Raw genomic sequence first — 20,769 nt, forward strand, 5'->3', positions numbered from 1 at the left:
GCTCAAGGTGACCTGGGTGACAAGTGTTAGATGCATATCGGTAAGGGGTGGTGATGATGATGTTTCCATAGTTGTACAAAAAACCAAAACACTAACATCTTTTGCCAGATAGAATGAAAATGATTGAAAAATTAAACTAGTATTTTTGACAAGCCATACTCCATTGAAAAGAAATTTTAAGAGAAAAGCCTTGAACAACAAAGCCTCCCAGACAAGTCCCAGCTTGGCAGTATGCCAACTCTGAGATCCTAAGACCAGCCTTGGAAGCCGTTAGCAATACTATGTCTGTGCTTATAGTCACAATTGCCCTGCACTGGAGAGTCATTTTTTCCTAAATAATCAAATTGGTGTTTTTATACCACTACCAGATAAAACTGGTATGTGTCTCTTTTCTTTCCTTTCCCCTCACCCTCCATCATCACCATTGCTGAACTGTAGAGACTGAGGTGTCTCACTATAGCCAGAAGAATGACAAAAAGGCAAGGCAAATGGTCCAAAGTTGCACCCAGGGCCAGAGAAAGCCACTAAGGACATAAGGGCCACCATGGATTGAGTTTGACATGTATTAAATTCAACTGAACAAAATTTATGCAGGTCACAACGAAAATGCTGAAGTATCTGATGAGGGCTCTTCCCAAGGCTCACCATCTAGTTGAAAACACAAGATAAACTATTGTTCAGTGGCTAAGTCATGTCTCACTCTGCGACTCCATGGACTGCAGCACGCTAGGCTTCCCTGTCCTTCACTGTCTCCTGGAGGTTACTCAAAGTCATATCCATTGAGTCGGTGATGCCATCTAACCATCTCATCCTCTGTTGCTCCCTTCTCCTCCTGCCCTCAATCTTTCCAAGCATCAGGGTCTTTTTCAATGAGTCAGTTCTTCACATCAGGCAGTCAAAGTATTGGGGATTCAGCTTCAGCATTAGTCCTTACAATGAATAAATGAATAAGATAAACTATGATAACACTATATTTACATTATACTTGCAAAGAATCCTAGGGAAACTGCAGGTGATTCCTACTACACGGAGGTGATTTGGAGGGCTCTTGGAAAAACAACCAAAAGACAGTAACATTGGAGCTGAACTTTAAACATGGACTTCACTGGTGGCTCAGATGGTAAAGAATCTACCTGCAATGCAGGAGACTTGGGTTCAATCCCTGGGTGGGGAAGATCTCCTGGAAAGGGGAATAGCAACCCACTGCAGTATTCTTGCCCAGAGAATTCCATGGACAGAGAAACCAGGGGGGTTACAGTCCCTGCGGCTGCAAAGAGTCAGACATGACTGAGTGACTAACACTTTCACTTTCACACTTAAACATGGAGGCCACATGTATCACTGAAGTAAGGGACAGTTGAGGGGATCCCAGGCTGAGTAAAGAGTATGAGTCAAGGCCTGGAGGCCTGGATGTGCATGAAATGCTTCCGTGAAAGCAAGTGAAATACGTAGATTTGTACAGGGGTGAGAGTGAATGGTATATAAGTTAGGAATGATTATGTTATGCTGCAGTGACAAACATTCCCCAGATCTCAGTTGTTTATAAGATCAAGAATTGGAGAGGCTACATGTCCATCCCTATCTGCTGTAGTTCTCCATGTCATCCTCACTCCAGGACCTTCACAGGAAGCAGAGAAACTGCCTAGAACTGCCTGTCCACTCTAGTAGGAGTAGTCACTTGAGGCTATGTAATTTTCAGTGGACTCAAGGGGCTAGTGGCTACCGTACTGGACAGCATAGATATTACAGAACATTTCCATCATTGCAGAAACTTCTCCTGGATGCCTGGTCTAGAAAAGGGGTTTACAAACTACAGTCCATGAGCCAAACCCAACCTGTTGCTTGTTTTTATAAATAAAGTTTTATTGCAACACAGTCACGCTCATTCACTTGTGGATTACCTATGATTGCCTTCACATGGCAATGGCAGAGCTGAGAAGCACCACAGAGATCGTAGAGCCCGCAAAGCTGAAGGCATTTATAGAAAAAGTTTGTTGACACCTGGTTTAGATCACGCTCCCAGTTGTCATAGCAGAAGGAAAAAGCACTCCAGCCCATATGTACCTCTATTCACAATTTATCCGGAAAAACTAGTCGTTTGCCTCCAGCCAACCACAAGGGAACCGGGAAGTGCAATATTTACCATTTGCCCAGAAGTGAGGAAAAACTAGAAACACTTGGCACATTGTGACAGCCACAGGGGGACAGGGCTGCACATAAGGCAGAAAACAAACTCAGAGTAAAGGGCCCCAAGGTTTGAATGTTACGCTGCGGGCGACGGAGCACTGGCAGGGGAAAGGTCTGGCTCCATGAAGCGAATCAGTGCTGGGGACAGCTGGAAATTGATGGGAGTGATCAATATTGGCACAGAGGACAGCAGGACAGAAACGAGAGGAAGAGCTCAATAGAGACGCGATGACGCCAGCTTTAGACACTCTCACAGGTGACTGGGTCGTAGCCCATTCCCAAGGCAGCAGAATAATGAGAGCAAACATTTATATAATCACTTCCTGTGTGCCAGGCACTATTTTGACCATTTAGTATATTTTGCCACCTTTAAGGGCTTCCCTGGTGGCTCAGACAGTAAAGAATCATCCGCCTGCAATGCAGGAGACCCAGGTTGCATCCTTGGGTTGGGTAGATCCCCTAGAAGAGGAAATGGCAACCCACTCCAGTATCCTTGCCTGAAGAATCCCATGGACAGAGGACCCTGGTGGGCTACAGTCCATGGAGTCGCAAGATTTGGACGCGACTGAGCGACTAACACACTCACCACCTTTAAACCTCTCAACAAGCCTGTGAGGTGGGTAGCGTTCTAGCCCCACTTTCCATACAAGGGAACTGAGGTCCAGAGGCGTAAGTGACCTGGCCAAGGTCACACAGCAAAGGAGCAGCATCTGGCTGCTCAGGGGTCCAGTGCTCAGAACAAAGTCCACCTGCAGCCGTCACAGAACGCTGATCACTAGCCCAGGCATCCTTCGGGTCCCCTGTTCCAGCTCTGTTGACTCTGTAGAAAACTGCCCAAATTTACGGATTATGTGGACTGTTACTTTTTACTCTCCAAAACACATTAAGTGATTTTGTCTGGAAATGTTTTACAAGCCCCAATTATGCCTCCTACATCCCCTCCCCAGCACAGCCCAGGTCCCCAGCCAGGACTGTAAAAGAGCCTTTTCTTCTTTCTAAAGCCTCTTAACTCTCTGCCCCCAGAGAGGGCTGGTTCTCCCCGAGTCTGGGAAAAGCCAAGCTCCCGTTCTGGCCCACGGGGAGGTTTTAGACGGACCGTCATGTCTCAGCTCTGCTCTCCCTCTTTTCACAAGACTCTTTAATTAGGTTCAGAAACATGTTTATGATCCTGAGAACCAGCCCGTGTTATATTAGGCAAGTTCAAAGCTCCATTTCCCCCAACAACTCTCAGAACATTTCAGTAAACTCAGAGGCCTGGCTCTGAGCCAGGCCTGAGCAACATCAGACTGCGGGCGAACAGCGCCTCCAGCACCTCTGCTCTGGGCGGCTTCGGAAAGATTCATGCTTAGATAGAGTTTTTCACCCCGGCCACTCTCTACTGGCCCAGTGACCTCGGATATATCACTTAACATCTCTGAGCCTTGGCAGTCCATCTGCGGCACTATGGACTGTAGCCTGCCAGGCTCCTCTGTCTGTGAGATTTCCCAGTCCAGAATACTCGAGTGGGTAGCCATTTCCTTCTCCAGGGGATCTTCCCGACCCAGGGATCAAACTCGGGTCTTCTGCATTGCAGGCAGATTCTTTACTATCTGAGCCACCAGGGAAGCCCCTAATTTGGGGAAGGTAAGTTTATTTAGAAGTTAGAAAGGTAGTCATCATGGCTATGGAGAGTATGAGAATTAAATGATGGATAAGATTAGTCAATTTCCCTCTACACTCCTGTGCAGGTTCCTGACCTCTCCCCCATCCCCCGCACCCTGGGGACCTGATGGGGCCAGCCTCTCAGGGAGGTGGGCTATCAGTGTGAGTAGAGGCTCATACCCCGCCCCCAGGAGGCTGCACTTATATTCTTTCTTTAGAAAGAAGCTCTTCCCTCCCCCATGAGGAATTTGCTTCAAATACAGGGACCTGGCATGAAAACCTCCAGGGTGCCAGACAGTGGTTTTTGCAGTCACAGAGTAATAACCTACATGCAGCAAAACCCCTGTCACAAAGTCACCATGGACAACATACCGACTTCACAGACAGGTGCCCATGCTATGTCGCTTCAGTTGTGTCCGACTCTGTGCGACCCTATGGATCGTAGCTTGCCAGGCTCTTCTGTCCATGGGATTCTCCAGGCAAGAATTCTGGAGTGGGTTGCCATGCCCTCCCTCCAGGGGATCATCCCAACCCAGGACTGAACCCGCATCTCTTACATCTCCTGCATTGGCAGGCGGGTTCTTTACCACTAGCACCACCTAGGAAGCCCCCACAGACATGGTCTCAGCTAATTGTCACTGCTCAGAGAAATGGGTGCGCGTCTGATGCCTTTTACACCTCATGAGACGCAGATTCAGTGAAGACAGCGAACTGGCCTAAGAGATCACAGTGGGTCAGAGGCAGAACGAAGATAAAGGCCCAGATCAGAGCCAGTCTAACTCCAAGCCACCTCTGGTTGTGGGACTGCACCTCCTCTTCTCTGAGGTGGGAAAGTTAAGCAGAACCACGCAGAACCACTGGCAGGCACCTCCCAAGCAGGCCTAAGGTGACATGCTTCTTGGGCTTTTATCAGCAGCCTCCCTTCCCTGGTCCTGAGGTCTGGAGCATCCTTTAGGAACCGGAGGGCTCACAGAGACCCAGTCTCTTAGACTCCATCTGACCCCTCCATCTGTCCCTTCACCCCGCGAGCTCTCCCTCCGGTCTCCCATGAGCATGGGCCCCCTAGTTCCTTGGCCTGGAGTGTTTGGAGCCCCTCCACCTACCCAGCACAGCCAATCTCCCCTGCCCTCCTTTCCCAGCCCCGTGGTGGCTAAAGGTGGCCATAGAGTGCCATGGACAGAGCACCGAACCGAGAGTCCAGAGGCCTGGTTCTTCACTCCATCACTGCCGCTTTACTGTGTGACCTGGGGCGAAAATCGCCTCCCTTCTCTGGGCTTCACGCGCCACATATTTCAAAGTAGATTCAGCTGAGACATCTCTGAAGAGTCATTAAGCTCACTTGGTAAAGAATCTGCCTGCAATGCCGGAGGCCCGGGTTTGATTCCTGGGTCAGGAAGATCCCCCTGGAGAAGGAAATGGAAACCCCAAGAGTCAGACTCGGCTTAGCGACTAAACAAACCACCACCACCACCACCCCTGCAAACGACACAACAAGGCTTCTTCACCTCCCCCCAGTCTCCATCACCACTGGACCTCGGCCCTAACACCCATCTGTTCTAGAGAATTTAGTGGAAGAAGCTTAGGACCAGCTTTAGGGGTTTTACCGCACTATAGCCAAAAGTCCCTCGGGAGATATGGAGCTTTAAACTAACAGAGTCCACCTGAATTTGGAAGTCATTTCTCCCAGTTTCCCATTGTATGACCCCAGTGCGGTGAACCCGGTGCTGGATGGCGTGGACTGAACTACCAAAAGCTCCAGCACAGGTGGGCCCGCGCCGCGGGGGCGGGGCTAGCATGTGGCCCCGCCCTTTCTTCTGCGATGGGGCCACCAGCAAGTCACCCGGGGCGTCTGGGGCTTGGCCATCTGCTCGGGAAAGTGGGCTTGAGAATTTCCTGGAGTTTTTCCCTTGAACGTGCTGTGTCTGTAAGACATATACATTAAGTGGTGTGTGTTTTTCACTTGAGTCTCTTTCCTTTTTTTTTTTAAATAACAGTTTTATTGAGATGTGATGTACATACCATACCATCTACCCACTTAAAGTACACGATTCAGTGGTTTTCAGTATAGTCGCAGTGCTCTGTGAGCATCCTTGCAATCAATTTTTGAACATTTTCATCACCCCCCAAAGAACCCCACATCTGTTAGCAGTCACTCCCCATCTCGCTCCAAACCCCCTCACCTAGGCTACCACTAGCCTGCTTCCTATCTCTGTGGATTGGCCTCTCTGGACCATTCTGTTTCCTATCAATGAAGTCCGGCCCTATGTGTTCTTTGCCGTCTGGCCTCTTTCATTGAGAATCGTGTGTGTAAGCTTCCTCCAGGCTGTGTCACGTCTCTCACCTCCTCTGCCCCCACCAGTTCCCTGGCTCACCCAGTAGGGCTGCAGCCTTGGCCACGGGCTCACCTCTTTGTCAGGGCTTCCCAAACACCAGGCTCCCCTCCCTCTGGAATGTTCCCTCCACTGTCTGTGCAGGCAATCAGCGCTAGGCCCCCTCAGCCCCCTGCCTCCTGCCCCAGGAAATACATTTCTCAGTTCTTTCCACAATTTGAAAGGTTTTAAGACAAACTGACTTGCTGTTGACAGCACTAATTCCTTTCTTCCTCTCCATTGCTCCTGTCTCTTCTCTCTCTCTTTTTTTTCCCTAAAGGAATTTTTTTTGATGTTGTGTGTATGGGTTTTCTCCCAGCCTCCAGCTGTCACTTTGGTATGGGGATTGATGTCAAGTAGCTCTTATTGGCTCCTGCTCTATTCCAATTGCTTCATATACAGTATCTCGTGTTCTCTCTGTGGGGCAGGCATCGTCATCCCCGTCTTATACATGCAGACGCTGAGGCTCAGGGAGACGGCGGGATTGCCCGAGGTCACCACCAGCAGATAGCAGAGTCAGAATCGGGCCTTTGTCTGTTTTGCTCTTCTGCCTCCCCAGGGACCAGTGCTGGGGACCAGTTGGTGGTGGTTTTGACAATCTTTCCCTTAGATGGGATCGAACCCACTGCAGAATCCTGGAACATCACCACAGGGCACGTTCGTGCACATTGCTCAGAGAAGGTCATCCAAAGTCCTCCTTCCACGAAAGAGCCCACAAAAGCAGCTTTATTGGTGTCAGTTCAGAGGGGGGTGTTTAAAGATCTGTTTCCTAGCACTCTGTTATAATCATCAATGAAATAAACCATTGATCCACTCTTCACTTATCTCTCTGCACTTTCTTCCTAGTTACGAAGGCTGTAATGGCTCTTCATTGCCTACAGAAGCATTTCCAACTTCCTCCGTGTGGCACAAAAGGCCCTTCATGGTCAGGGGAACTGCCTTCTGTGACACAGGGTCCCTAAGATGCCCTCCTGCATTCTCATTTTCCACTTCTCAAAAACTTTCAAAAGAATAACATTAAGCGAAAACATTTATCAACTAAGATTACCTATGTGGGATGCATTGGACTATAAGATGGGGTCTTGGAGGAGCCAGGCCAGGTGACTCCTTACCTGGGAGCCAAGGTCGTATCCTGGAGCAGCAGCCACAGAGGGATTCCACGTTGATCAGTGTGTGGTCAGATCCATGTGCTAGATCTGAAAGTATGAAGTTGTAGCAAAACAGGCAACAAGGTCAATAAAGGCCGTGTAGTCAAAGCTGTTGCTTTTCCAGTAGTCACGTACCAATATGAGAGTTGGACCATAAAGACTGAGCGCCGAAGAACTGATGCTTTCCAACTGTGGTGGTGGAGATGACTCTTGAGAGTCCCTTGGACAGCAGGAGATCAAAGCAGCCCATCCTAAAGGAAGTCAATCCTGAATATTCATTGGAAGGACTGATGCTGAAGCTGAAGCTCCAATACTTTGGCCACCTGATGCAAAGAGCTGACTCATTGGAAAAGACCGTGATGCTGGGAAAGATTGAAGGCAAAATGAGAAGAGGGTGGAAGAGGATAATATGGTTAGATAGCATCACAGACTCAATGGACAGGAATTTGAGCAAACTCCAGGAGATAGTGGAGGACAGAGGAGCCCAGCATGCTGCACTCCATGGAATCACAAAAAGTCAGACACAACTTAGTGACTGAATAACAGCAATGATAAAGTTGACAAGATGCAGAGGAGGTTCACTAGTCAGGCCCTGCTGTAGGTAGGGCTCCATGTTACCTAACATGGTAGGTAACATGTAGGCTCCATGTTACCTGTGAAACAGCTGGTGACATCTTCAAGGAGGATGGAGAATGTAGGTGTGGGTCAGTGACAGGCAGCCCTAGTGACCATGGCTCCAATTCCAGGGAACCCAGATATGGGGGTGTGGGAACCCCAAAACCAGGTCTCCGGCAGGAGGGGCAACATCTCAGTGGCTCCTCTCCAGGGCTGGGGCTCCCACCAAGCAGCCAGGTCAGTCAGCCAGCCCCGAGGAGACCAGGGAAAGCATGAAGTCATCTGTTTACACCATTTCTACTCCTACTTCTGTTTTTCTCCCTCTGTATACAACTCTCTGCAGATGATTCTTGACTGTCATCCCTCAGAAACTTCCGGTTTCAGATCCAGAGTCTCTGGCCAGGCCAGGGAGGAAGGACAGGGAGCCTCAGGGGACTCGGGACCGCAGAACCCACACTTGGGCTAAGATCTTCCTTTCCAGGCGGGGGCCTGGAAATTCCCCGTCCCCCGGAAAAGTCTTCTGCCGGACTTCCAGGCCAGACTTCCGGCCGCCCTGGGTGCCCCTAGCTTTATACACACCCCACCCCACCCCACCCCCGCCTCTAAGCTCACCTCCTGGTTCAGTCCAGGCAGCCCCTTCCTTGAAGAACAGTGGAGAAAAACACAGGCCAGAGTCAGACCAGAGGGTTCAAGTCTCAACCCTACCATTTAGTAGCTATGACTTAGGAAATTAATCTCCCTGAGCCTCAATTTTCTTCTATTTAAAAACAACTGACCTTTTAGAAGTAATAAATAACCCTGACATTCACCAAGCAGCCTCCACAAGTGGAGTGAGATCCGACACCTTGGCCCACCACCTCCGTAGAGTAGCGATCACCTTATTCAGTCGTTCAGTCGTGTCCGACTCTTTGCAATCCTATGGACTGCAGCACGCCAGGCTTCCCTGTTCTTCACTATCTCCTGGAGTTTTCTCAGATTCATGTCCATCAGGTCGGTGATACCATCCAACCATCTCATCCTCTGTCATCCCCTTCTCCTCCTGCCTTCAATCTTTCCCAGCATCAAGGTCTTTTCCGATGAGTCGGCTCTTCGCATCAGGTGGTCAAAGTATTGAAGCTTCAGCATCAGCCTTTCCCAGTGAGTATTCAGCGATCACCTGGGTTAGTTTAAAGACTAAAAACAATGCATGCGCAGGTCAACTCAGGACAAGCAGGGCATGGTTGTCTTCCTATCCTGGCCTCCATTCTTCCACATTTGCCTGCCTTGGGTTGTCACTCCCGGTTGCTCCCAGAACACCAGCTGATTCAATCCCCTCAGTGCCCTGGGGCTTTTCCAGGACAGAGACAGGCTGTAAGTCAGCAACATAGCTCCTTCCCTCACCCCCACTTGTATTTCTTTCTCTTTCCTTCTCTCTGTCTCTCTCTCTCTCTCTCTCTCTCTCTATATATATATATATTCCGCCCCCCCCATAGAAAATAGTGTCTTTAACAGACTTTGCAGGTTTCAGAGCTAGCATTTAGTGAAAAGGTTTGTATCATTCGATTCTCCTACTAGTGTTGTGGGAAGTTTGGGACATCAAGTGTTTGTTGAGTGAATAAATGAGTGAATATAGGTGCCTTCAAAGTCCCTAGAAGAGGATCAGATGGGCTGGCCTGGCACGAGGAGCAGGACACCTGCCAGCTGGGGCCTGTTGGTGGTCTCCCGCGTTGAGTGAAAAGAGCCAGCGAGCCTGTCCTCTGCTCTCCCTCTCTCCCTACCCTACTCCCCACCTCCCCTCCCCACCCCATCTCTGTCTCCCCCACCTCCACACTGGAGCCCCCAGCCATTTCCTACGGGGCCTGAGATCAGTTGACCCCAGGAACAACACAGATGACAGCCCACTCCTCACTTCACAGATAGGTCTCCACCCAGGTCCCCAGCCATACTCAGAAGGTGCTCACGGCTGCTATTACATTTTTAAACGATGCCTTGTCCCCACACGTTAGTTCTAATGATGCTGCTTTGACTAGGTGAAGAATTCTTTTCTTTCTTCCCAGACTGGAATTCGCAACATGTGTTCTCTACCCGCCCCCATCAGACTCGAGGGAAATGAATTCTGGGCATGCCTGCTTCTTCCAGCAAACCTCGCCTGATCCAAGGACGACAGTCATTAACTTATTTTTCTAAGTAATCCTCTGCTGAAAGCTGTGAGCCGCCTGGGGTGGACAAGAGCAGGGTTTGCAAGGAAAGTACTGGACGGGCAGCTCATGCCAGGACAGACAGCTTCCCGGGAGGAAGGGGGCGGGGCACACAGAGACGTGGGCTCGCTCCCAGAATAGGACACAAATAGCCATTTCAAATCAGGCTGCCTTCGCATCCTGGGCTTTTGTCGCTGTCTGGGGAGTATTCCATCAGCCTGCTAATCACTCACATTCAGATCTTTGTTGTCAGCAGAGGCTTCTGCACTTATCAAATCAGATTAATGGTGGAAGCAGCCTCTAACCTATGTTCTAAAACACAACACCCTGCAGAAAATCCTGAAACCTGGTCCAACACCGAGAGTTATTTGATCAAATCCTTTGAGGTCTTCCTCCCCTGGCTCTTCCCTGCCTGTTCTTACTCCAACCACATCCTCCCGCGGATCAGCCCCTAATCCGGTTAGGCTCCTGATAAGCCAAAATACACTTGTACCAAGGGTTTCCCAGGTGATGGAGTTGGTAAAGAACCCGCCTGCCAACGCAGGAGACGGAAGAGACAAGGGTTCGATCCCTGGGTCAGGAAGAGCCCCTGGAGGAGGAAATGGCAACCCACTCCAGTATTCTTGTCTGGAAATGACAGTTTTCTTGAATGGAAATCTCCATGGACAGAGGAGCCTGGCAGGCTACAGTCCATAGGGTTGCAAAGACTCAGACATGACTGAGCACTCACACACACACACACACACAGGCACACACACACACACACACACACACACACACACACACACACACACCTTGCACCAGGTGTTTCTAATCCTCAAGCAGCCTTCCCCAGTTTTCTGACAACAAGTCCTCACCACCTCTCACACATCCTGGCCAGAATTTGCCACTCCTGAACACCTACCTCTGCACCCCCATCTTTGAAGGCTGAAATTATTTATGTTATAGCGGACTCTCCTCTCCTGCAGCCCTTCCTCCCCATGAGACCAGCTCCCTCATCTCTGTTCCCCTAGAGCCTGCACATGGTAGGTCTGGAGCACCTGCTTGTTTGGTCAACAGGAGATGGTGATTAAGTATGTGTCTCCTTGAGCTGGGCACTGGGATAAGACGATGTCACTGACAACAAGCAGAATAAAGGGTGAGTTTCAGGTTTCCCAGGCCTCAAGGAGTATGTGGAGATGTTGAACTTATCAAAATTAAATAAGCATTACCCATAGTGAAAAAGCTGGCTTACAACTCAACATTTACAAAACTAAGATCATGGCATCTGGTCCCATCATTTCACAGCAAATAGATGGGGGAAAGTGGAAAACAGTGACAGATTTTATTTTCTTGGGCTCCAAAATCACTGGGGATGGGGCCTGCAGCCATGAAAGTAAAAGATGCTTGCTCCTTGAAAGGAAAGCTATGACAACTTAGAGTATTAAAAAGCAGAGACATCACTTTGCCAACAAAGGTCCTTCTAGTCAAAGTTGTGGTTTTTCCAGTGGTCATGTACGGATGTGAGAGTTGGACCATCAAGAAGGCTGAGCACTGAAGAATTTTGAATGCTTTTGAAATCATGGTGCTGGAGAAGAGTCTTAGTCCCTTGGACAGCAAGGAGATCAAATCAGTCCATCCTAAAGGAAATCAGTCCTGAATATTCATTGGAAGGACTGATGCTGAAGCTGAAACCCCAGTACTTTGACCTGATGCAAAGAACTGACTCAGTGGAAAAGATCCTGATGCTGGGAGAGATTGAGAGCAGAAGGAGAAGGGAGTGACAGAGGATGAGATGGTTGGATGGCATCACCAACTCAGTGGACATGGGTTTGAGCAAACTCTGTGAGATAGTGAAGGACAGGCAAGCCTGGAGTGCTGCCGTCCATGGAGTCACAGAGTCAAATATGACTTAGCGGCTGAACATCAACAACATAGCCAAAATACCATACAATAAAAAACACAAAGGGATATGGGTCAGGGCTCCAGTCCTGGGTACGGTTTCCAGGAAAGGACTTAGGCATGCATGCAAAGGAGTTCCAATTCACATGGAGTGCGTGCTCCTGGCCAAATGAGCACCCAGATACATGGGAGGAGGCCATCCCTGTGGACCAGGTAGTCAGGGAAGGCTTCCTGGAGGTTGTGGGGCTTGAGCTAGATTTTGAGCAATGGACTTAGAATTAGAAGCACTGCAGGCATAGGGCACAGAATGAGCAGAGCAAACAGTAGGAAAGGGAGTTCAGAAAACTGCCCTCTGAAAAGAAAAATACAGAAAGATTTTACCTAGTAGAGGGTTCTGTGAACTGAGAAGGTGTTGTAAGACTTCACAGAGGTTATATTTTCTTTCTTTTTTAAAAAATTTCAAATGAAGTATGCAGAGCCTCAGGTCCTGATCACAGGTCTCTCCCACCAATCCTCCGCCTGATGGGCTGATGGGGCACCTGTGAAATGCAAGTGGTAAAGCAAATAGTTTTTTAACACTCTTACTTCAATTTAGTTTGAGCTATTTCTACTTCATATTCTTCAGTGTGTGTGTTCGATGCTCAGTTGTGTCTGACTCTTTGCTACCCCAAGGACTACATAGTCCTCTAGGCTCCTCTGTCCATGGGATTTTCCTGGCAAGAATACTGGAGTGGGTTGCCATTTCCTCCTCCAGGATATCTTCCCAACCCAGGGGTCAAACCTGTGTCTCCTGTGTCTCCTGCTTTGGCAGGCAGATTCTCTATCACTAAGTCACCTGGGAAGCCCATAGTCTTCAGTACCCCTTGCTAAAGTGTAGGGCAGTGAAGGGGGGAATGGAAACAACACAAGCCTGGCAGATACAAGTTCAAAACCTGACTCTGCTTTCTTCCAGCCATGAGGCCCTGAGCATCACCATCATCACGGTCATTCTCACCATCATCATTAGGAACATCTACTGACTACTAACTCTGTACCAAACACTGTTCTAAGCCTCTCCAACAATCCTGCAACTGACTATCCCCATTTTACAGATGAGGAAACTGATGCTCAGAGAACAAATAACTTTCCCAAAGTCACCTGTAGTTAACAGTGGCAGAGCTGGGATTTGAACCACGGTCCTCACACTGAAACTTCAGTCACCTCAACTGTAAAATGAGGACAACAGTGGCTAAACACTAGTTGTCGTTATGACGTGACAGGAAGTTATCATCATTCCCTGCATTCCCTGCGTGTTCTTGAGAGTGAAAACAAAAGCCCCTTTAATGTTTTCAGAAGCATCGCCTTCTCCTGCTTCTAAAGGGATGTAGGTCAAGTCTCAGCTGAGCAGATTTTCTGGAGGGAGAAGTCATCCTTTGCACTCATCTTTAACATTTTTCTTTGTTTCTAAGGAGCCGTCGTTCGCATTTACCGACTCCCTGCCACCCACAAATTCTTTTCATCTCCCAACCCTCAATTGTCCTGACTTGCAACCTTTGATAGGCAAACGTGCAAACAGCTGCTTTCTCAGAGAATTCCAGTCCAGAAACCTCAGCGTGCCTTTTCTGATTTCTCCTTTTCCAATGTTAGAAAAGCCTCCTGGAGGAGACAGTGACTGTTTCAGAATAATGAGGCCTGGAGTTTTGCCGTGAGTTTGCCTCACAGAGGAGGTAGTAAGTTCATATTAAGACCACCAAGCCTTTCTCTAGTCTAGATCTTACCTGCCAAGTCCCCCTCCAAAAATATGATAGAGCGGAGTGCGGCAGGCATGGAATCTTTTGCAAGCAAAGACACGTTCCCTCCATGCATGGAATTCGCTGCCTCCAATAGTAACAAGCATGCAGATTGGTAGCATTTTTTCCCCTATTGCCTCCTATGCACCGAGCACTGTTTGAGGTCCTTCCCAGACATTTTAACAGCATGATTATAATCTCTCCATGGATGAAGCGCTCTTCGGAAGCCCGCCCCATCCCCATTTCACAGATGAGGAGATTGGCATCTCCCTTCCCTCAGTGACCCTATAAATAAACAACGCTCAGTGCCTGGTACAGGAAATGCTCTGTGTGTCAGGGAACATCATTCACCAAGGCAAGCGCTGAGGTTACGGGCACCTTGGAGTGGGATATATTATCACCAGCTCAAGCGTGACGACGCTCAGCCACCCCAGGCCACGAAGAGTAAGCACGGGGATGAACAAGTAGTTTTCCCACGCCTCCCTTGCCTGCTCCCAAGAGCTGAGGCTGCTCAGAGGGAAAATTTGACCTCCTCCTCTGCTCCCTAGGGAGAGGTCATGGTATGTCTGCACCTACAAAGCACAAGGAGAATGGGCAGAGGGAGGGCAAGCCTGGAGGCCCAGCAGTGGAGCACGGACTGCAGAGGTTGGTGGGCATGTGGTTTACTGTGGTGGGCTTCCCAGGTGACCCAAGTGGTAAAGAATCCATTTGCCAATGCAGATTAGACATAACAGATGCGGGTTCGGTCCCTGGGTCAGGAAGATCCCCTGCAAGAGGGCACGGCAACCCACTCCAGTATTCTTGCCTGGAGAAGCCCCACGGCACAGAGTTGGACATGACTAAAGTGACTTAACACTCATGCACCGTTTATTGTGGTACTCTCAACCTAGATTCATGCCTGACACACAGCAGCACCCAATAGGTACTTACAGGATGAATGAATGAATGAGTTAAGTAACTTGCTCGTGAGCAGTCAGCGAGCAGAGTTGGCATTTGAACCTCGAGTTACCTCTTGAGGTTTATCAAAGCAGCAGCTTCCCAGAGAGATACAGATGATGCTTAGATGCCTGAAGGCCCTTCACCTGCAAAGGAGAGACGAGCAGATTGGCCTCATAGGAAGCCCAAGGTCTTGTGACCAGAGACCCAGGCCCTGGTTCTGCCACAGCCACCCCTAGCTGTGTGCCACTGGGGAAGTCTCTTCCCCCATCTGGTCTTCACTTTACCTGTAAGTGGGATTCTTAATGCTCGCCTGCCCCCACAGAGAGTCAAAAAATATAAGGTACATAAAGTGCTTTATTAATTGCAAGGGTGATTTAAATATCCATCGAGCGAAGCCCCCATGGGGCTCAGTGTCCCCCATGCTTCACAACTCTAGAGTGATTCCATCACATGGATATAATCTATGTGAATCTCTGCACCCCGCTGGGAATTGGTCAGTGCCCAACCTGTGCAACTGAACCCAGAAGTTCTAGCTTAGGGTCTATTTTTGGTGGGAACATGAACTCAGTACTGTGACCAGCAAGAAGATAGAAAAGCTGCCCCCTGCCCCCAGGAGCTCTCAGAGAGGAGATGCAGATTTCCAGAGATTAGGCCTGGAGAAGTCTCCCTGGACTTAACCTTGCAAGCTGCTTGCAGAATGGTCCACCAGATCAAAGGATGGGAGGGAGATTCTGCCCCAGGAGACAAATTCCAGGATCTACATAACTTCTCCAAAGGCTCAGCAGTAAAGAATCTATCTCCAAGGCAGGAGATCCAGGTTTGATCCCTGGGTCCAGAAGAGCCCCTGCAAGAGGGCACAGCAACCCACTCCAGTATTCTTGCTGGAGAATCCGATGGCAGAGGAGCCTGGTAGGCTACAGTCCAGGGGGTTGCAAAGTCTGACATGACTGAAACGAATGAGCATGCCAACAACTTTTCTCCATCCTCCAAACCCAGAGCTTTGTCTGCTCTTCTTTTCACCAAGGATGGCTGGGTCCTTATCTCAGTGGGAGGGTGTGGGAGAGACTGGGAAGGAGAGAGTCTCACCCTGGCTGCTAATTCCTGCCCACCCCCCACTCGTTCATCCTCTGCCCACAGCCTCACGGTGTGGACAGGGGAGCTCAGAGCAAACAGACCCCGAGAGCATGAGACCTGAGGGGCCCACCCAGGGTTACGGGACTTGCAAGACCAATACTCAGTACCCATCCTGGCTGTCAGCGCTCCCAGTGATGTCTTTCTGCTGCCCCGTAACAGATTCCGGTGACCACTTGACTCCACTGGAACGCCCAGGGAGGAAATGCCACCCCCTGGAATGCCATCAAAATAGTTAAAAATCCTTTCATTGGCCCATGGGGTGAGATGGCTGGAATCTGGGGAAAACACTGCAGAAGGACTTGTTCAGCAACACCGCGATTCACCCTGGAGGTCCCGGCCCCCACATCGTGGCTCCCTGGGGGGGCCTTGGCCCCGACCCAGTATGTCACACCTTCGGCCTCAGTGCTCAGGGCTTTCCACACCTGTTCTGACACCCCTCACTGTGATCGCACCAGCCTGTTGCCACCTCCCGCGTGGCATAGTGCTCTAAGGTCCTGGAGGGAAGGAACCACACTTGTTCAGAACTGACCAGGCAGAGAGGTGAAGGCTCAGCTCTGCCCACCCTGGGTGGCACCCTGCCCATCTGGGCCCGAGTCAGGTGCAAACCTCATATCAACCCATACCCCCCACCTCTTGCCTGGGCCCCCCCGCCCCCCCGGCTGGCACAACATCAAGGTTCCATTCCAAGCAGCCTCGGAGCCCTCGCATGTGGCCCAGGGTCCCAGCCCCTCATTAGGTGGTGGCAGCTCTCACATAAGCCCTTTAATGTGGTGCGATGGCATTTTTCAGGCCTCTTTTCAGAAGGAAAAAAGTTAATAACGTGAAAGCTTTATTACCTCTCCCGTCCCCCCCTGTGAGACATGCCCTTCGGTCGTGCAACGTGGGGCTAGTTAAGGCCACAGCCCGGGATTTCCTCCTCTCTGGGAGTAAGTGTAATTACACACGCGGCCGGGCCAGGCTGTAAAGCGGCAGCACACCCGGCCTCCACCTCGGAGGCTGGAGGAGGCCGGCTAGGTGTCGGCCGCCCGGCCCCAGGTCTGCAAAGCAGAAACATATGGGGAATCCATTACCTGCTCTACAAAGGAGGCGGCCTTGCTAATAAACGTATTTACTGGGTTAAATAAATACGGCGAGGGTTGTTAAAAGCCTGGCCTGTGACTTAAAGTCACCAACATTTTTCACTTGTCAGAAAGGGGCTTTTGGAAGCTTTCAGGCGGCCTGCCTTCCTGCCCATGTTTATGCATCCACCATGCCCCCTCAGCTCCTCCTGATCAGGGGAAAAGAAAGGGTCTTTGTCTAGAGGCGTGGAGACCCTACGGGTGGGCAGGCGGATACACTCAGGCTATGTGTGCCGGGGGGGGGCCTCAGGAGTGGGGCTCCTGCCCCGAGCTGGTACCCGGCAGAGCCCTGCAGCAAGACATCTTCCCAGAGCCATGCATCATCTGAGAAGGCTCAAGCCAGATTTAAAAAACAGCAACGGGACAGAGAAAGACAGATATCATATGACATCACTTACATGTGGAATCTGAAAAAAATGAGACAAATGAACTTATTTACAGACCAGAAAGAGACTCACAGACATAGAAAACAAACGTATGGTTACCAAAGGGGAAAGTGGGGGGAGGGAGGGATAAACTAGGAGGTTGGAAATAACAGATGCAAACCACTATATACATATATAAAAGAGATAAGCAACAAGGTCCTACTGCATAGCACAAGGAGCTATATTCAATGTCTTGTAATTATCTAAAATGGAACAGAATCTGGGAAAGAATAGATATACATACATGTATAGCTGAATCACTTGGCTACACCCCTAGTAGCTCAGATGGTAAAGAATCTGCCTACAATGCAGGAGACCTCGGTTCAATCCCTGGGTTGGGTAGATCCCCGGAGAAGGGAATGGCTACCCACTCCAGTATTCTTGCATGGAGAATTCGATGGACAGAGAATCCTGGTGGGCTACGGTCCATGGCGTCACAAGAGCATCGGACATGACTGAGCAATTAACACATAAATCAACTGTACTTCAATTTTTTTACAGAACAGCATTTGTCAACATGACACGAGGTTATTATATAGGTTTGTTGCTATCTCCTTTTTAAAAAAAAATAATATGGTAAAAGTCACATGACATATAATTTACTTATTTTAGCCATTTTAAGGTGTACAATTCAGTGGCATTTAGTACATTCATAATGTACAACCATCACTACTACTGGTCCAGAACATTCTCATCACCCCGAAAGGAAGTCTTGTACCCATTAAGTAGCTACTCCCCACTTTCCTCTGGGGCTTCCCTCATAGCTCAGTTGGTAAAGAATCCGCCTGCAATGCAGGAGACCCCAATTTGATTCCTGGGTCAGGAAGATCTGCTGGAGAAGGTATAAGCTACCCACTCCAGTATAGTTGGTCTTCCCTTGTGGGTTTTCCTCTCCCTCTCCCAATTCTGACTTTCCACCTTTCCAGTATGGATTTGGCTATTCTGGGGCAATTCACATCAATGGAATCATGTAACATGTGACTTTTCATGCCTTGCGTTTCCACCTAGTGTAATACTGTCGAGGCTCACCCGTCGTAGAGCATGTATTTCATTCTGTTTCATGGCTGAGTAATATTCTATTATATGGCTAGGCCATATTTTGTGTATCCGTTCATCAGTTGGCAAACATATGGGTTGTTTCTATCTTTTGGCCTTCGTGAATAATGCTGCTGTAAACTCGTGCAAGTGTTTGTTGGAATACCTGTTTTCAGTTCTTTTGGTGAGAGACCCAGGAGTGGAGTTGGTGAGTCATATGGTAATTCTATGTTTAACTGACTGAGGAGCTGCCAAAACTGCTTGCACTGTCCTTGGTACCTGGTTAGAAGCGGACAACAAGGAGATAACTTTCCATTCTAAATTTCCAGGTCTGAGAAGACATTGATGACATTTACAAAGGTTACAAAGAAGGCTAATAGCTGATAAGATTGCACTCTGCCCCAGGCACCTAATTCCCACAGGCACCCCCTGCTCAACATAGAGACCCTTATCCTCATCGGACAGACCAGGAGGCCAGGGGATTTATGGTCACCCCAAATATATGCTTCAGGGATTTAACACCTGAATCTTCAGACTGTGGAATAATCTGTACTCTTGTCATCCCCCTCGACATGAGGATGTAGAAGAAATGGCACAGTCCCTAGGGCCCCAAGAAGGCCTGGTGGCTTTTATTAAATGACAACTTGTTAAATGACATCCTAAACAGTGTCACACAGCAGGGCAGCTGAGGGCCTGGTCAGCAGCTGTCTGCTTTGCCTCCCGGGAGCCCATAGGAGAGGATACACCAGGAGACTTCACCGGGCTCCAGGCAGGAAAACACATGGCTTCAGATGTCACGTACCCATGGACACGGGTGAGAGTGTGGATGACGTTGTACTGGCCTACTCACTCTTAGCCAAGAGAGCTTATTTTCCTCCAAAACAGATGTTATAATATTAAGGTCATATTTGTTGGTTCCAGAAAGATGGCAAGTGACACACATCAGCCCTCTTCAGAGCTACTTGTATATCTTTGACCACACGTCTAGACCCTGTCAGTGGGAAAAGGGTCCCAAGGAAGACTGGCATTAGAATCCAGCATTGGGTGGCAGTTCCCATTTCCTATCTGGCCATAGTATTTATTGTACCTTCTCCTCTAGATTTTATTGTCATACCGCCCAGTTACTTCTCTGGGCATATTTTGCTTTTATTTTTGTTTCTCTTTAATCCTTTAGCTTCTTGTATGTCAGCCACGTCCCTCCTGCCCTCATTCCCCTGTTGCTTGTATCTGCCTCTGGTGACCAGCCTTCACCTCTCTGACCACTAACCAGTCCCCACCATCTGGCAGATTCGACAGCAGCAAAAGAAGGCATCTGGATTTTGGTATCATAAGACCTAGACTTGAAGCCCAACAGCAGGACTAGCCATGTCAGCATAGCTGAACAAGCTAAAAGACATAGCCCCTCTGAACCTCTGTTTCCTCACCTGGAATGATAAGCAAATCATGCAGGGCTGTCATGATGATAATTTAATTAAATAGCATCATCCCTAAAAGCCCAATGCCTAGTGCAGCACTTGGCCTGGTGTAAGAAATCAACATCCCATTTACTCCTTTATTCGGAGAGGAGAGGGGGGATTGGGGGGAGAGCAGTGAAGAGAAGAAGGAAACACTTTAAACTGAAATTATGCCATGAAACTCAGAATGTGTTACTCATAGAGATCAACCATTATTTAGATATTCGAACTTCATTCCAACTTCATCCTACTGCATTCCAAATTGTGGATAATCAAAGGCATTGTTACACTTTAAGGGGTGTTGGCAAACTGATAAGCTCTAAAGGGACACAAAATTCGGGGCGCTGCCTCCTGCCCTTTAGGTCCCTGTAGGTGAGAAAGAAAGCCTTCAGCAAGTCCCCAGGCCATTGGAACTGGATACCACTTTCGGGCTCAGATTCACGTTAATTCTACTGCCCTGATTGGAGGGAAAATGAGTGAGTTTTCAAAGGAAAATGCCTTCCTCTGGGAACAGAGAAAGGCCTTTTGAGATAACGAGCAGGAGTTCGCCATCAACTTGATGCATGTCAGAGTCTCCAAAGATGAGCTGTGTGCAGCAAATGCCCGTCTTTCAAGTCCTGTTTATGGTTGGTTAAGTAAGCAATGGAGTGATCTGTCACCTCCGCTCTCCAGCCCGAAAGCCGAGAGAGCAACAAGCCAATCTGATGTGAAATGATTTGGACAGTAAGTAAATAAATCCCACCTTGATAAGCTGGCCCCTGCCGCAGCTCTCCCACGGGCCCTAAACATTTTGATTTAGGACCGATGAGGGCTTCCCAGGGGGAGGCCAAATACTCTTCTCCCCTGGAGGTCCCTGAAAAGAGAACCTCACCTCATC

General features: G+C 49.1%; 1 long non-coding RNA gene across 1 annotated transcript; it reads right to left on the reverse strand.

Annotated features, from left to right (window-relative positions):
• Positions 1-321: 321 nt before the first annotated feature.
• On the reverse strand, positions 322-8,691 carry LOC139185825 (uncharacterized). Its single transcript, XR_011569374.1, has 3 exons — positions 8,573-8,691; positions 7,310-7,707; positions 322-5,231 (listed from the first exon to the last, which is right to left on the reverse strand). It is a non-coding gene; the product is annotated as an uncharacterized lncRNA (long non-coding RNA).
• Between the last annotated feature and the right edge of the window lie 12,078 nt (positions 8,692-20,769).

The sequence above is a fragment of the Bos indicus genome, chromosome 11 (genome assembly GCF_029378745.1).
Source record: "Bos indicus isolate NIAB-ARS_2022 breed Sahiwal x Tharparkar chromosome 11, NIAB-ARS_B.indTharparkar_mat_pri_1.0, whole genome shotgun sequence".
In the NCBI taxonomy this organism is placed as follows: Eukaryota; Metazoa; Chordata; class Mammalia; order Artiodactyla; family Bovidae; genus Bos; species Bos indicus.